This window comes from Pseudopipra pipra, chromosome 15 (assembly GCF_036250125.1).
Source record: "Pseudopipra pipra isolate bDixPip1 chromosome 15, bDixPip1.hap1, whole genome shotgun sequence".
NCBI lineage: Eukaryota > Metazoa > Chordata > Aves > Passeriformes > Pipridae > Pseudopipra > Pseudopipra pipra.
In genome coordinates, this window is record NC_087563.1 from 13,876,461 (window position 1) to 13,888,886 (window position 12,426).

A 12,426-nucleotide genomic window follows, 5' to 3' on the forward strand; every position below is an offset into this window, starting at 1 on the left:
GGATGAGTTCTGTGGGAGCATCTCTCACATGGAGGTGGGGAGGTCCAGGCATGGGAGCAGCCACAGTAACCCTAGATATGCGCCTGTATTTGTGTCACCACGTCTGAAGGGACAGTCATGGGCAGAGAGGAATGGCAGGCTGTGACACAGGCTGTGAAGTGAGGCGATGGCAGAGAGCATTGTAGGAACCAACTGGCCTGAAATAAAGTGCTTAATTTTTAAACCAGGGGCTGACAGAAATGGCCCCAAGCCATGTGAGGGATGCTTGGCCACCCGTAGCTGATAGGGGAGAGGTGTCCCTGTCCCAGGCAGAGCCCCAGGAGCTGGCCCTGACCACCCCCCTCTGGGCATGGTCCCACCAAGCCCCATGGCCGAGGTGAAGGCTGGGAATTCCACCCCGTTCATGCCTTGCTTTGGGATGGGTTGAGTTCTTGGAGATGGTGGGAACCCGTCTGCTGCCTTCCCACCCCCCTCCCGAGAAAAGCCACAGATTCCTCCTTTTTTTTAAGGCCAGAGAGATCATCTCAAGCTAAAATAGTCCCAGTAGCTCTGCTGGGAGCCTGGGACCTCTAACCCAATGGAGGTCCTGCCCTGGGAAGAGCTGGGTGTTCCCAGCAGGAGCACAGCAGTGCCTTTCTGGGTGGGGGACAGTGGCCAAAGGGGATTTCTCTTACCTGCTTTCCTTGGCTCAGTGTCAGGGTTGACGAGGACCCGTTGGATCTTTACCACTTTCCACTCCTGGCTGGGGCTGGCTGTAGGGCTGTCTGCTGTGGGGGGCAGCTCTGGGGCAGAGCCAGGGCACTTGCAGGGGGCTGCAGGCTCTTCTGCCAAGGCCAGGCTGCTGCCCTCCAGTGTGGGATGTGGTGCATCCCCATTGAGCTCCCTGAGCTCCCTCAGCTCCCTCTGGAAGCTCCCACTTGACTTGCCTCCCAGCAGTCCAGTCCACCTCTGCTGCTCCCCTGGCTTTGAAGCAGAAATACTTTGGAGCTGATGGCATCTCTGCTCCCCTCTGCTCCCCCTCTCCTGCCAACAGCCAGTGTCCCCCTCAGCGTCCCCCTTGGCCATCCCACAGACACAGGGTGTCTGCTCAGCCCCGCCGGGCACAGGGCAGCCAGGCTGGGGGTGGAGGCAGGACTGCTGGAGACTTGCCCTCAGCATCCTCACCACTTTCCTTCACTGGCACTCCACAGCCTTGCCAACCCACTCCGCATGGCCAGGGGGCTGGATCCTCCCTGTCAGCCCCCCTCAGAGCACGGGCAGTGTCTGAGACAGAGGGAGCTGGGCACGAGCTCGGCTTTACTCCTCTTGCAGGTAGGAGGACCAGGCACGATGTCACTGGATCAGGCAACTTTCAGAGACCCAATAGGAGGGATCTGGCCAGGGGAGACAGGTCAGCAAGAAGGATTTTGCAGGAATGTCTCTTTTTCTGCAGGCAGAGGACCAGCATCCAAGGACCTGTGTGAAGGGAAAGGGGACCGTTGAGGATGCTTGTGCACACACTGATTCCCTATGGCCCCAGACATTGGAGCAGCTCCTGACAGTCTCAGCCTGAGCTCCAGCTCCAGCACTGCTCCCCATGAAGAAGGACTCCCTGAGATGGAAAGTTCATTTGGAAAGGCCCTCACCCCAAGTCCACCCCATGCTCACCACCCCAGGTCCCTCATCTGTCCCTCCTCACCCTGGGGACAGCACCCAGGGAAGGCATCCCTGTGCCCAACTCCCTTCCCTTTGGCAGCCCAGAGGTGGCTGTGGACACCCCGATAGTGGTGAGTGCTGGGGAACCATTGCAGCTCTGGAGCTGGGACCATTCAGGGAAGAACCCAGTCCCTGAGGATGTTTGTCAGGGTTATCAGGAACAAAAAGGAAAAATTTCCAGCATCCAGCTAACAAAACTGGGTTTAACCATTGAGTGACTCATGTGGCATCAGGACAAGAGCAGACAGACCCACTTCCCTCCTGTCGAGCATAAATCCTGCTGGATGACGAACCCACGCACTGACACAGATGAGGTATCAGCTGGGAGAGGGGGATATCATCACTCCCAGGACAGGATATGGGTTACAGCCTACGGAAATTCCTGTGAGTCCTTTGCAGCCGCTCAGCACAGCATCACCCAGCCCTGCTCACAGCAAGGCTGGGTCCCAGGGAAGTGCCCTCTGCTGCCTGGAGACCCACAGCGCCCAGGGCACACGGATCGGATCACGATGGATTTCCCAGCCCAACAGCCAGCTGGGGAGGAAAAGAGGTTTCTGTCCATCCCAACTCCCTCCCTGAGTTATTGCAAGGTTTTTCAATGAAATAAGAAAAGGCACCAGGTCAACATCGCAGGCTGAGCTCTGTCAGGGATACAGCCTGCAGCTTCCTTGAGGCTCACACAGCTTCTCTGCAAAACTTCTCCCATCCTTAGCAAGGTTATTTTGGAAAAGAAGGCAGATTTGAAAGCAGGCACTTGGGCATTTCCCAAACACAAGGCTGCATTTTTTGGAGAATGCCCAAAGGAAATCTGCCCTTTCTGAAATCCTTCCTTCTGCCTTGCTCTGCTGCAATTATTCAACACAGATTTGCAAAGAAATCCTGGGGGGAGAATGTCAATGTTTCTCTCTGAAAAAGGAATCTCACCCTGTTCTTTACGTAATTTGGGGGCCCAATAGTTGCAGGAAGCCACCCACATCTTTCCTTAGAAACATGGCAAGTTGTTGGAGCTGGAGTGAGCTGGAGGAAGCTGGGTTATCTCAAATGAGGACAAAGAGAAAGTTGCCAAAAATATCTCCAGCCCAGCCCAGGTCAGCAGAGATCCTCTCGGAGCGGGTCTGCATCTCCCCACTCCCATTCCCTCACCCTATCCCTAAGGAGCAGGTTTCTTGGGCAGCACAACTCAAGCCCATCCTACACAGTAGCTGCTTTGATATTTTGCTGGGGGAGCTGGTACCTCCCTGAAAACCATCTTCCAAAGCCGCCCCCTTTCCTTTTGGGAGTGCTTTCTGCAAATGGGCATATCCTGGGGAGCGACGCCCACAGTCCCGGTGTTCCCCAGGCAAACCCCTCCTTGGTGAGACCTGAGTGGTGTTCCCCAAGGACACGCTGCTGGGACGGGGCCACCCACGCCACCAAAATATTGAGTCAGGCATCTGCTGCATCCCTGGGAGCCAGTCTGGGCCCGGCACGGTGGCGGGGGAACGGCAGCAGAGCTTCGGAGAGCAGCCACCCTGCCTCTGGGACACAGCTCCTGGGCTCTACAAGCAGCACAGAAAGGGAATATTTATGAGTAACGTGGATCTCTAGCAAAAGCTGCTGGGCTGATCCCACCTGCTGGAATACCGGCTGGGTAGGATGGGTATATATGCCTCAGGTGCACTGGCAAAGATGAGAAGCAGCGCCAGCCATGTCCACAAAACCAGGCTGAGATAGCCCCCATCTGCAAATGAAGATTGTAAAGGGGGATGAGGGTCATTTTGGGGACCATTTCAGGGGTGAAGCACCAAAGGATGCCTGTGTTGGGCACCGGTGCCCAGCTCACAGCCCCAAGAGCAGCTGCCCACCGTGTCCCTCTGAGAGGCTCCTCGTGCTTCCTGACAGCAGCAAGTCCCTGCGAGAAGCTGCAAAATTGTGCTGGTGAGGGAATAATAACAAAAAAAAAAAAAAAATCCCCTCTTCAATTCACAAAGTGCTGAAATCTGGCATCAAGAAGACCTTTTGCTCAGCTTCTCTTCCTGCCCACTCGCTGGCGGGTGATGCACAGCCCCCCCACCTGCCTTTCTCACACCCTGCCACCTCCCCTCCTATTGAAAAAAGGAAAACTAAAGTTAACTTTCCACATCCCACACAAATATTTTTGGCAGGCGTTGCTGGCATTCAGGCTGCTGAGCCCAGGGGAGTCAGGGTCTGCAGAAAGGCTTCGTCTCCATCTGCTCACAGCACCCGGCTGGGGGACTGCGGTGCCTGGGCTGGTCTGTCCCAGATGCAGCGCAGGGCCAGGAGGTGGTACAGCTGTAGAACAGTGGGGTGCACCTCCAAGACAGCCCTGGGGACTGTGGGTGGACTGGCCATGGAGTTGCCATTAAGTGAGGGGCAGATTTGCCCCCCAACTTGGGCTCTGTCCCAGCTTTCCTGTGTTGTTCCCAGGCACGTCCCTGCCCCACGCTGGGTTTTCGTCATCATGAGACAAGCCAGGAAGGGGTGTGAAAGCTGTCCCCAGTGCAGCAAGGGCTCTCGGGTTTCCTGGGTCAGGCAGCGGGTCGCTGTCACTCAGGCAGGACGCTGCTGCCCAGACTTGCAGTCCCCAGCTCCAGTCACAAGATCAGCCCTGTCCCTTTCCAAAATAGCCCAGTCGCAATGTATACATCCAGGGAGCTTTGCACCTTCCCTAAGCCAGCAGCTGAATGTCCCCTCAGGGGAGCTGGGCACCTTCCTTCCCCACGTGGCACCTTCTCCTCGTGGCACCTTCCCTCAGTGGCGCCACAGACGAGGAGACTGGGTGGCCGCATCCCCCAAGGGCAACCCCACATCCCTGAGGTTCCTGTTTTTCTGTTAGGGAGCACTGCCCTCACAGCTGACACCAGAGACACCTCTGGGGTGTAGCCGTCACCCAGTGGCATTTGGTCGCCCTGTGCGCAGACACTCTTCCATCTGCTGCAATCCAATATCCCTCACAGCTCCCTGGATACCTGGCCAGGACAGCCAGGTTGTGTGCTGAGGGGGAGGCACGGCCGAGCTGCCTGTGGGGTGACCCCCTTGCACAAGGACCCCACCACTAAACCCCAAAGCCGTGCATGGCTGGGGCATGTGTGGTGTCACCCTGTGCCACCCTGATATCCTTCCACAGGACAGCACTGGCACTTCCAGCAGGGAGGGGATGGCAAGAGGAGGGACACGGCAGGGCTGTGCAGGATGGATGGAGGGAAGCCTTCTCCATGGGGGTTCAGTGCTCAGGGGAGGTGCACAAGGAAACTGGGATGGGATGTGATTGCTTCCCTTGGCATGACAAGACGGACCCTGTCCCTGGAGCGATCCCTGGGAGTGTGGACAAGGATGGCTACATCCTGGCTCCTGCAGGCGAGGCCAGGGCTGGCAGGCACAGCAGCCGTCAGCGTGCTGGGGAAAACAAAAGCCTTTTGCAGCGCTGATTTACTACCTTGACGGAAACCGGGATGGAAAAAACAACATTCCTGAATGCCTGTCCCCATGCAACCCCTGCGGTCCCCACTGCCCCAGCCTGCCTGTGGGGTCATGGGCTGCCGGTCCCAGCAGGTGGGTGCCCTGTGCCCTCATTCCCTGCCCACATCTGGCGGGGAGAGGCAGCAGGAGGAGCATCAGGGATGGCACGGGGGCTGAGGGGCATGAGGGGAGTTGTCCTGATTAAGCAGTGAGCAAAGCAAGGGAGGAGGACAGTGGCATCCTGGCCAGCTGGACCATGTCCCCTCCCTGTCCACCCCATGCTGGAAGGAAGAGCTGGATGTGGGCTGACTGTATCCCTCTGCACCCTGCATGGTTCCTCATGCCAGCCCTGGGCTTGTCCCTCCAGGCTCAGGGAGGAGTGGAATTCTCCCTGGGCAGCTCTCCTTTCTGCTCCAAGGCATTGGGAAAGCTAAGAGGGGGCTGGGGAGCAGGATGGGGGCTGAGGAAGGGGATGGTGGCCCCTTGGAGGGCAGCACAGTGCAGGCTGGGCTGGACTGGGGTGGAATGCATTGTGTACCCCAGCACGGACACTCCAGCTCAGCCCCAGCAGGTGTTTTCCCCTGCTTCACGACTCCCACTCCCACAGGGGTTTTGGTCAGGTTTTGGTGCTCAGCACACCCACTCACTTCCTCAGCCCATCTCCCAGCCCCAGTCTGGGGGGCTCCAACAAACCCTGATGCTCCACTGGGATTTGCATCCATTGAATATCAGCCTGTGCACTCCAGCCAAGCAACACTTATCCTGCTCTGCTCTCCTGGCTGGGTTCAGAAGTAAATCTACCCCCTCCCATCATCCCTAAGGGGCCCATCTGACCTGGGGGTCCCAACCAGACAATCCTGGGAGCTGCCCGTTCCCTGACTGCACAACACAGTCCCACACAGGGCAGGTCCCAGCCTGTCCTGCCCTTCGCTCAGCTTGAACCCTGACCCCAGCTCCAGCTGCTGCGTTCCAGGGGATGAGGACAACCCCAGCCTGGCTCTCACAGCTGCCTCAAGCCCTTCTTCTCAGTGCAGTTTTGGGGAGCAAAATACCAGGTTTGACAAGCCCTGCCATGTCCCATCAGCTCAGCCTGATGCAAGCCCAAGGTGTCAATGGAGTGGGTGGCCGTCCCCAGGGCCCCCTGGCTACCACTGCTGGAGCCTCAGATCACTGCAGAAAGTCAGGGATGAAAACTGCAGCTCAGCCTTTTTCAAAGCTCAAAGGAAATGTAAAAACCAGGGAGGTCCAAGAGAGAAGATGACCTGAAAGACCAAACTCTGGGCAGCATGGCACAGCTGCCCCCAGGGCTGGCACTGCTGCAAAGCGAGCCGGATTGGCAAGACAGCTTCTATCAGCTTCTGGCTCCTCACATGCCTGCCTGCCTGGGGCACCTTCATCACCCATCCTGCAGGAACATCCTGGCTGTGCAGTCACCGACTCTTGGGCACAGCAGGTCCCACATCCAAATTTCCCCTCAGAGCTCTGGCGGCAGCTGCCAGAGGGAAAAAAAGGAGGGTGGGCTGGCACGGTGGCACCTTCAGCCCTTTCCCAAGCAATGCCAACGTACATTTCCTGGGAGAGAGATGATGAACTCTCTCTAAACAAAATCCCACTTCTGGAGATGAGCACTGTGGGGATGGCAGCATCTCTGGATATCAGATGCCGGTTGTTGCCTGTGCCAAAAACCTTCCTGGGTGGAGAGGACAGGGCAGCTTCTATGGCGGGTTTGGGGGTCACCTTGCAGTGGGATTGGGATTCATCCTGCAGTGGGATTGGGGTTCATCCTGCAGTGGGATTGGGGTTCATGTTTCATTGGAGCTGGGGCTCATCCTGCAGTGGGGCTGGGGCTCATCCTGCAGCCAAGGGATAAGCGGGATGAGCTTTCCTGCAGTGGAATTAGGGCTCATTCTGAAGCCATGTTGGCCCCAGGGAGCTCAGCCTCAGCAGACATAAAGCAGGAGTAACTAAGCAGAAAACCCCAGAGGGGCTTGAAAATCCAGTTTAAACAACCTCAGAGCATTCAGGGACGCCTGAGCTGGGACAACTGACAGCCGGAGCATCTCAACCCCCCAGAGTCCAGGGGCTGCTGAGCTTCCCGGGCCATCCTGACGGCCAGCACAGCGTGAGCCACTGCTTTATTTCACAGTCATGTTTGACACTGTCACAGCCCCCCCTGCTCTCCCTGAACAGACAAACAAAGGGCCACGACCCAGGGCTGCCAGGATCAGGGAATGTGACCTGGTGACATGTAGATCCAAGGTCAATGGCAGAGCCAAGGGCTCAGCTGAGGTTTGCCGAGCCCAGCAGCTCCATCCTCCCCACTGTGACCCCCCCCCATCATCTCCAAGCATCTCTGAAGCCCTAAAGCTCCCTGATGAACAGAACTGTGCTGCTAAGAGGCAGGGAGCAGCTCCCTGCCAGCTCTCAAACCCACAGCTTTGGCCAGCCTCTTGGTCCCCAGCTCTAATACCAGGAAGGCAGGATAGGACCCGAGAGAAGAGATGGATGAAAGCAGCCTGGGGACTGCCAGGACCAGGATAAAGGACATTTTAGCAGCGCAGTGACTGAGTGCACACAAGTACAGGGTTTGGCCCCTCTGAGCCCCATGGGCAGCGCTCGGGTCTGTCCATGGGAAACAAAGAGCATCCCGGGGAAGGGAGTGTTTTCTTTCCAGAACAGGAAAGCAGCCAAACCCCAGCACATGCCCATTCCCAGGCCTTGGCCTCAGCAGCACAGCAGGCTGGTGGCCTTGGGACATGAGTTTTTTTTCCCATCTGGTTCACCCAAGGCTGAGAGCCCAGCCAGTCCATGCGAGGCAGAAGAGCAGCCCTGAGCTCCGCTGGGCTCCAGGGCTCTCTGAGGCCAAGGCACGACCACCAGCCATTGCTAGTCAGGGGGGTCTCCAAGCATTTTGGGATGGGGCTGCCTGTGTTTGAGCAGAGAGCTCAACAGTCTGGCTCTCCTTCTGGCAAAACCACTTGTGCAGTAGGAATAAACATGCCGAGGACACATCCAAGCCAGTGCAAACAGCCCCTGACTGAGCTGCTCTCTCCCAACACTCTGTTTTCTTTCTCTGCTTTTCCTCTACTCTCTTAACCCCTTCAGGAGCCCGGGGGACCACCACTGGCAGCCCTGGGAGCTGCTGGAGGCACATGCCGTGGGTCCCTGGGGGTCTGGCCATGAGGAAGGGCTGGGACACGAATGGGGTGCCAGGATTGCCCCAGGGCACAGAGCTGGTTTTTACTGCCATCAAGTCCCCTGCCTGTGACTCCTCTCCCTCTTATTCCCCAACTTCATCTCTCCCCTCTGCTGCTCATCCTCTCCCCAGCAGCTCCAGACGGTCCTGGGGAACAGAGCTGATCCCCCCTCAAAGCCCCCAGTTCACCCAGCCAAGCACAAGCTGGATGCTGGCAGGGTGCCACCCCATCCTGTGCAGGACACATGAGCCAAGAGAGACCCTGTCATGGGGAAAACACTCCAGGGGTCTCAGGGAAGCCCATCTTCACCCTCTGCTCTGCCGAGAGCCCCCCCTTCCTGGAGGTTGCCGTGGTCGTGTCCTGTGACACCACTCTGTCCCCATGGTCACCAAGAGCCATCCCCAGCCAGCATCCCTCTGGGACGTCCACGGAGCCCAGGGCAACTCTGGTGAGCCCGGGGATGCTCGCACTCGCCACGCTCACCTCTTTCCCTTTCCCTTTTCTCCCGCGGGGAAGTAAAGCTGGCTGCTCTCCATGTGCTCCAGCTGAGCCCCGGGTGGGAGTCAAGCCCTCGCTCCCCGCGCCGTGCCCGGAGCCGGGGTCCCGGCCGGGAGCTGGGGTCGGCAGCGCCCGGGTCTCCTCGCCTGCTCTGCTCCAGCCGCGCGCGCAGGGCAGGGTGAGCGGCGGGGAGAGGGGCGGGAGGAGGGGAGGGGGGAAATGAAACTTTAATAGCACAGAGCCCCTTTTGTTTCCCAGCATATGGGATATTTCATACATGCTGAAGGCATTAACCACCTATATTCTTCAAGCGCTCGCAGCGGCTGGGAGCACAGCCCTGCTCTCGGCTCAGGGCACGGTGCCTGTCCTGGGGGGATGGAGGGGACAGCAAACAGCCCCCCTGCCCTGGCACTGCTCCCTGGAAGGGGGGACACCCTTAATTACAGCCCAGAAAACTGCTTGGTTTCACCCAGGATCACCCTCTATGTGGTTTTGTCCCTCCAAAAGAGCAACCAAGCCCCCAAACTCGAGGTCAGAAAAGAGTTGTCCCTGCTTTTCAGACATGGGGGAAAGTGACCTCACTATCCTTGGGGATCTGAGACCCCAAACATCCCTCCTGTCCCGGGAACAAGGTAGAGCCCCATGGCTCCATGGAGCTGTGACTAACAGTGGCAGAGAGGGGCTGAGGAGGGCTGTCAGCATGTTCCCTCCCTGCCTACATGCCAAGGACACAAGAGCATCCCCAGAGCAGTGACAAGCAAGGCGCTGACAGGGAAGAGCTGGAAAATATCCACATGGGATATCCTCATGCTCTTCACCCATTTCCTGCTATGTCTCTTTTTGTGGTGCCTGGGGACAGACCATGGCAACTGTAAAATGGGTGACACCATCTTCCACAAGCAGGGAAATGACATCTCCAGGTGACAAGCACGGAGTGGCTGGCAGTGCTTCCCTACAGATCCCACCAGCCACTTCAGTGTGGGATGAGGACATCTGGGGTCCCTGGCACTACATCCCTCCCTGCATTCCTATAGAAGAGATGATGGCTTTGACCTGGGCAGGAGAGGACATCTGCTGGTGGCAAAAATCCAAGTGTGTTTTGACAGGAGGGAACTGTCTCTGTGCCCTGTTTCCACCAAATTGTGTGATTTCTCAGCACTGGGGCTCTTCACTGGTGCTCACTCCCAGCCCTTGTGTTTTTGGCCAGCCAGGGGAAGGAAGGTACCAGCTCACTCATCCAGGGTGAAGGGACATGTTGTCCATCCCACAGAGCCACAGCTCCACTTGTCCCTGAGCCCCCAGTCCTGCACTACACAGGGTGCCCGGTAAATCCGTACTTTGTCCAGTGTTTATCCAGTCACACTCTAATTTGAAATAAAAAACGCAGCCAGTAAAAGGCCTTTATAGCTCTTCAGAGCTCATAAACCAGCAGCGCTGGCGGACGGGGGCCAGATGATTGGGGGCCGCTAGGAAAATTTATTGCAGATTTTGGTAAGTGAAACATTACAGCTCTGTGAGCCCCAGGACTGGTTTGCTGAGCAGCTCCCAGTGGCAGAGATGGAACAAGGGATGCTTTATTGGGGGAGGGAAGAGGGGGGCTGGCAGGTCTCACCCAGACCCACAGTTAACATCCACCCAGATTTAGACTGGCTTGTTTTTTAGGCAAGGCTTTGCACAGACTGAATCTGTCCACGTGCCAGGAGGGGAGGTGTGTCCAGGATCCTATCCTCACATCCAGGTCTTCTGGACACAGGGCTGCATTGCCCCAGGATGCAAGCAGTCCTGAAGAGCATCCCCGGGGTGATGATGAGCAGGACTGTGCCGGCACCTTCCCGTGCCACGGCCCCTGGCTTGGTGGGTAACCTTGCACCAAGATCTGCTGTAGGGCAGGAAGAGCCGGGATGGGGCAGCCAAGCTTGTCGTGGGAGTCAGAAGAATTTGGAGAGAATGAGAGGAAGCGGCTGGGGTGGGGAGCGTGCAAGGGAAGGCGGGTAGCGGGAGGGAAGGCATTTTTTCCTTACCAGTGTGTTGGCTGCTTCGGTGTGAACTGCTATAAATTTGCTCCTTATCTCTCAGACCGTTTAATGTTTTCATGAAAAGAAAATAGTCTGCAGGAAAAAGCCTCACTGATAAAATATCCCTTCGGCGTTGGGAGGAATGTTAAACGTCTCTAATCAGCAGGGTCTGGGGCTCAGGGTGCTCCCGGAGCTGGCAGGGAGATGGGAAGTTGTGGAGGCTGGCAAGGCCTGGAGCAGGCTCTCCCAGCACCCTCCCAGGTCCGGGGAGGGGGAGTTGGTATATGCACCCCTTGGGTGCTCCTCACACTATGAGAGGATCCAGGGAGAACCTCACAGAGGATGTGGCACCCAGTGTGGGATAGCAGTGGCTGAAAGTGGGACAGTTCCAGCCATGCCATCCCACAGGCTCCAGCATTAATTAAACCAAATACTGCCAGAAAGGATAAAAAATGGGAATCCAGGGTGTAAATTCTGTGGGAATAAAGATATAGATCCAAATCCTTCTTGGCTGCTGCCCCAAGCCAAGCAGGGGCAGGGGCTGTGCCAGGGACCCCCACATGGCTTTGCACCTCTGGCACCCATATCCCTCACCTGTGCCTGTACCCACAGGGAGGCCAGGGGGAAGCCCTGAGAGCCGCACATGGCTGGAAGCATTCTTCCCAAGAAAACTGGCCTGTGGACAAGCTGCTGTTTGGATTTACAGCTGCAGAAGTGAATCCTGCACAAATCACTCTTAGAGCATGATTAGAATTGGAATCTCCTCCCTGGCCCTTGCTGACTGTCCCCTTGCTCCCTCTGAGGACTGGGATGCAGGGCTGGGGGAACCAGCTCGCAGTCCCTGGGCACAAGCATCCCCTGCTGTAGGATCAGGTACTGTCTGGTTGCACTCCCTTAACATGTGGGTACCGAGCTATGTCCACAAGGCTTCTTCCTTCCTCCAAACACCAGGCAATGTGACTGCTGGCATCCCACATGCTGGTACATCCCCCAGTGGGAGCATCCCCCCCTGAGGCTGGCAGAGCCATGACACAGGGACATCTGAGCCTCTGAGCTGCAGCTTCACGTCAAGGCTGAAAAACAAACAAGGCAGCAAAAATGTGACTGCAAAGGGGATTTTTCAGGGTGGGAAGGAACGGTTACTGAGGACTTCCCCACCCCCCCCTTTTTTCTTTTCATCTTTAATTTTATATTCCAAGAGATCAGAAAAGCCATTTCAAATGAAAAAAAATCAAACCCTTCTGTTTCGACACACTCCCCAGCCCAACGTCCTCACGCACCAACACACCCACATACCAGCTTTCCTCCCAAACACAGCCCCGGCCCAGCCAAGCCCGTTTCCAGGCAGTGTTCCTCCTTGGCCAGCCCCATATTCCAGCATCCCAACTCCCCTGCCAGCCTCGCTCCCAACCCCATCCACCATCCACATCTCCTCCCCGCAGGCAAACACATTTTCTTCCACATCCATCACGTGGAAATAGGATGTGCGTTCCAGAGCCAGAACACGCGCGGCCGGCCTCGCCAGCAGCGCCTGCACGGCTGCACAGAGCTGCTGCTGTGCT